Source organism: Vombatus ursinus, unplaced genomic scaffold, assembly GCF_900497805.2.
Source record: "Vombatus ursinus unplaced genomic scaffold, bare-nosed wombat genome assembly UNPS02014601.1, whole genome shotgun sequence".
Taxonomy (NCBI): domain Eukaryota; kingdom Metazoa; phylum Chordata; class Mammalia; order Diprotodontia; family Vombatidae; genus Vombatus; species Vombatus ursinus.
The window spans coordinates 83,457-89,100 of NW_020954379.1; the positions used below are offsets into that span (position 1 = coordinate 83,457).

General features: G+C 37.7%; 1 pseudogene; it reads right to left on the reverse strand.

Annotated features, from left to right (window-relative positions):
• Nucleotides 1-272: 272 nt before the first annotated feature.
• LOC114042568 lies at nucleotides 273-1,203 on the reverse strand (annotated as a pseudogene).
• Between the last annotated feature and the right edge of the window lie 4,441 nt (nucleotides 1,204-5,644).

Here is a 5,644-nt window from a genome sequence, read left to right on the forward strand (position 1 = left end):
GTTTTATTTCCTGACTACAAGAGATAATAGAGAAGAAAGTAACAAAGGAAGCTCTAGAAAAATTATGTCTCCAAACCTCAGGAGGTGGGAGAAAAGTTCATTTTCTGTAAGTGTCCAGAAGAACAACAATATTTTTGAAAGTTGAGAAGTATGTCTTGGATTAGAAGACTTTGTAACATCAGTAATGCTCAATCATTAAAACAAAGCCAGAATTATTGGAAAGTCTCCTCATTTGGAAGTCTCCTCATTCACAACTTCAGCATCTGGAGAGTTCAACATCTCTTGAAGAAAGAGAACACTTTCTTGAGTCCCACTCTGACTTCTTTATTCCTCAAGGTGTAAATGAGAGGGTTGAGGGTAGGAGCCACTGAAGTGTATATCACAGACACAACCTTATCCTTATCCAATGAGTAACTGGAAGATGGCCATATAGGTGTATATTACTGTGCAGTAATACATGTTGACCACAATGAGGTGGGAGGAGCAGGTAGAGAAGGCTTTCTTTTTGCCCTCAGTGGTGCAGATTTTCAGGATGCTGGAGATAATACAAGCATAGGAGAGCATCATGATCATGAAATTTCCCACTGATACGTATACATCTGCTGTGGAAGTCATGGTTTCATTCAGGTAGATAGGGCTGCAGGAGAGCTTGAGTAAAAGGGGGATCTCACAGAAAAAGTGGTTGAATACATTGGAGTGGCAGAAAGACAATCGAACCATAAGGCTGCTATTAATGCTGGTGGTGAGAATCCTGATGGACCAAACACCAGCAGCTAACAGCATACAGACCCTCTTGCTCATGATGGTGCTATAGTGGAGGGGATGGCAGATGGCCAGATACCAATCATAAGCCATAACTGTGAAAAGGAGCAACTCAGCTCCTAAGGACCAAATGAAGAAATACACTTGGGTCATTCAACCTTCATAGGATGTGGTCTTTCTACCCACCATGTTTTCAAGCAGCTTTGGTAGAATTGTGTAGGTGCACAGGATTTCAACCACAGCTAAGTTGGCTAGAAAGAAATACATAGGTGTGTATAATGCGAAATTAAAATTTACTATAACAAAGATGAGGATGTTCCCTCAGAGCGCCACTGTGTAGAGGGAGAGGAAAAAGAAAAAGAAGAAGGGCTGAACATGAGGAGCTTCTGAGAAGCCTTTCACAAAGAACTCAGTGACCAGTGTCTAGTTCATCCATGCCATTGGGTAGGAGACTGTGGTTGGATTGGACTATGTCCTAGAGATTCCACTCACTTCTAAGCTTAATTATAGCCTAGTAAAAGAAGAAAAAAAATGGATTGAATATTAGTAGTGAATTATGTTTTACAAGTTTGTCATCAATGAGAAAAAAATTTGACCTTGGTTGGTATCGGGTGTTTTCTGCCTTAAATCTCCTTCTACAAGTCACTAATTGTGGGATCATCTGTATCATCTTCCTCCAAACCTTAAATTTTCTCACCTGTTAAATGAGAATTCAGCACGGTCATGAGATCCAAATTAGTTAATGAATAAAAATACATGTTAAAAATTATAAAGTATCATAAACATATAATTTATAATTAATAATTTCATCATTGTTTTAAATATAGAACTTCACGATTTTGTGTTTAATCACATAATAAAAGGGAATTCAGTCAGAAATAAATTTTGGGATTCATGTAATTAAAGATTGAGATAAACAGCCCAGGAAGACATCTGATTCCTTTTGATTAGCTATTTTTATTCACTGAGCTGGAAATGAACTTAGAGGTCATTCAGTTCAACCTTTTATCTTACAGATGAAGACACTGAAACCAAGAGGAGTTCAATATCTTGCCCAAGGTTTCAGAACAGAGTTGGGAACTCACACCCAAGTCCTTAGACTCTGTTCCCAGTGTCTTTTTCCATCATAGCACAGTATCTTTCTCCAATGAACAATGATATTGATCTTCATGAAAGAGATCAACTCTCAAAATACTGGGGAATTTGAATTGTTCTTTTCACCAGTAAACTACAATAAACACCTTGAAGTCAAGCATTGTTTCATTTTTGGCTTTGAATCTTCAGAACCCAAAATATGCACCTTTTTTTTTTTACTGGACCTATGATTTAACTGGTTTAGGGAGCTCCCAATGATGAAGCTCCTCAGCAGATAAAAGTTGGCATCTGCTTTGTAACCTGGAACTCTGAGTGGTTAAGGAATGTATCCAAAGCCACTAAGACAGTATGTGTCTGAGATGGGGACTTTTGCGAATCACATGATTGTTGCTATTGTTACTGTTTGTTCTCTGTTCTCAAAGAGGACCAATGCCATCAGGAAGGGGATGTCCAGACTTCCAAGTGAATTGGATTTAAGTAAGGTAAGGCCTATGGACTACCTTTCACAATGGGAACACAAGAGTAAAGTATAGAACATTATAGCTTCCCCATAAACTCACAGCACAATCAGATCCCTTAAAACTAAATCTAAAATTAATCTGTATTAACAATTTAATCTTCCATTAGGTCCTCTTGCTTTCTGTATTATTTTCATCAATTTCTGGCATCTCTCCGTATGAACCACTGAGAAGTCAAGCAATATGATATCAATTATATGTGTGAAATCATACAAAACCCTTCCATATTAGCCATATTGTATAAAAAAATTATATTACGTTGTTGATATGCTACCTTTTGTCAACATATGGTTTCCCTGTCTGTTTTTATTGAGACTCTTTCTGCTTTTCCTTTGTCAGAGATCATGATTACTACTCCTGCCTTTTTTTACTTCAATTAATAGATTCTGCTCTCTCCTTTTTTTTTTTTTAACTCTGTGTCTTTCTCTTTCAAGTGCATCTCTTAAAAACAACATGTTGTAAAATTCTGGTTTCTATTCCATTCTGTAAATCCATTTCCATTGTATGAGTGAGCTCATACCAGTCATATTCACAGTTTTGATTACTGTTTATTTTCCTCCATCTTATTTTCTTAACTCTATCCTTCTCTTCTTTTATTCTGTCCTTCCAAACTCTGTTTTACTTCTGACTGCTGCCTTTCTTAATCTGTTCTTCCTTTTATCAGGCCCCTTTCTTTTATTCCTTTCTTTCCTATTATATATAGAGAGGGAGAGCAACAAAGAGACAGAAAGAGAGAGACAGAGAGAGACAGAGAGAGAGACAGAGAGAGAGAGAGAGAACCCATGGTTCCTGCTTCTACTTTCTAGGGCTATCCAGAAATAGGGACTGGACCTGCAAATTCATTCATTTAGAGAACTTCCAGGTAAGGAAACTCCCCCTAGCCATGCAAGTCATCGCCTTCTCTTTAATTTGAGAGAGCTGCCTAGAACACTGAGAGGTCAAGGACTTGCCCTGATCACATGGTCAGTCCTGGCTTCATGGACAACTCCCTATGCAAAGTTAGTCTAATCTGTCTCCCACAAGATAACCTTTCAGATATTTGAAGTCTGAGATCATATGACCTCCCCCTACAACTCCAAACCCTGTAAATGCACGATGGAGGAATGAAACAAATGTTTGCAAATGGAGCATTGTCTTTGATCATTTCCCTGAAACACAACTTTGAGAAATGCTTGATGATGAATGATTGGGAATACATCAGTGACTAACATTATTTTCTAAGCATTTATCAAGACTTCCTATAACAATGCACACAGTGAGAAAAAAATTCAGATAGTCACTATGCATCCTCTGTTATCCTGACAATTCAAAAGAACAGGATTTTGCTCTAGCATACTCACATATGCCTACATACTCACAGAATTAGTCTTCTGGTCTAAACTTTATGGGTTCCTGCTTTCAATCAATCATAAATGTAAGCCTTAAAAAAAGCTATTGATCTGAGGAATAAAAATTTCAAAAAACCTCATTTCTTTAAAGATACAGATATAGACAAGCTTCAACTATCCTTCAAGAAGATTTCAATTCATCCAAGCACTATGCATATATCAGCTCCAGAGGACCCTGGGGACAATGGTTCTAAGTTAAAACTCTAAGGGACAATTAAACTCTCTCACTGGCTTATTCCAAATGAAACCTTTTATTTTGTGTAATGAGTAGATTATGATGGATTTTGAGCTACAGACACTAAAAACTGAGGGTTTGTGAAGAAAGTTTACTGTTATAATCAATAAAGCTTAAAACAAAGCAACCATATCCCTTTCATATGATGTGCAGAATCAGTATTGAGCTTTTTTTTTTTTTTTTGTGCAGTCATTTTCAACTCTTCGTGACCTTGTGGAATTTTCTTGGCAAAGATACTAGAGTGGTTTGTCATTTCCTTCCCATCCCATTTTACAGATGAGGAAACTGAAACACACAGGGTTAAGTGACTTTCATAAGATCACACAGCTAGTTAAGTGTTCAAGGCCACATTTTAATTTAGGAGTGTGTGGGGTGTTTGTGACCCCCAAAATAATCAAATCAGAGACTTTTTCTTAAGAAAGGCAAAAAGGCATTTTATCGCTTTCTCATGAGAAAAGACACACCCAGAATCCATCCCCTCGAGATGGCGCCAGCCAGGGTGTGTGTCAGAGTGTCTTATAAAGCAGAATATATAGACTCTATCTGCAATGTTCCCGCCCATCCCCTTTCACCTCAACACATTGGCTGGGTATATTAGGGGCACAATCTATTCACGGAATTCTAACTTCAATGGAAGGAAGTTCAAAACAAGTTAGAGGGGAGTGGTCTCTGCACAACCAGAACATCTGGTTTAGCCACATGGAATATCTGATTTAGCCACATGGAACATCCGGTTTAGCCAGAATGTGCCTCAAGGCATCTGGGTGCAGTCTTGCAACAGTTATAAGTATGAAAAGTAACTGAGGTAGGGGTTAGTTCATTCCCCTGAGGGGGCTTCACCCTATATTATCACATTCACTCCCTTATCTTGTTTACATATTTGTATAAACCAATAAACCAAGAAATCAATTAATCAATAACCTAATCTCCCTCTGTCCTGTTTTCTTATTAATTCTGGGGGAACCAAACTGTTAGCATTCCTCACAGGAAGATGAGTCTTCCTGATCCTAGGCCCAGAGATCTATTCACTGTGCCATTTAGCTGCCGATAAAATCAGTATCGTACTTCCCAATATATAAGCTTAAATAACATGCAGTTCTTATAAATGTCTCCTTAGCATTTATTTATTTTCCACAGGTAAACCAAGCATTTCTGGAATCACTAGAAGAGAGTGGGGCAGTGAGGTAACTGGTGGTCTGTATTTCCTTCTCTCTCCATGTCTTAACAGGAGTTACACTGAAATCAATCACTGCTCCACTTCCTCTTCTCCCACCACCTCCCTACATGGAGTCTAAACCCTGAGATATTCCAACGGATCCTAGCAAAGTATTCTGCCCCATCGGTAGCAATAATAGTCCCACGACCCCACTCTCTACTGCAAAGGGATGCAAAATATTTTTCTTGCTCTTTTTTTTTTTTATTTAGAAATGAATGTATATTGGTGACTATTAAGTTAATAATATTTTTAAAGGAAATTATGAAGGAAAGTAAATGGATGCTTTGGAACAACAGCATTTTCAAAAGAATATAAACTCAATGTACTGAACATAAAAATGTCATTAGCAAGTACAATAGCTTCCTAAGTATTTTTAACTGAAACAGACCATTCCATTTTTAGGATTTTTTCATGTTTGTTTTGTTAATGC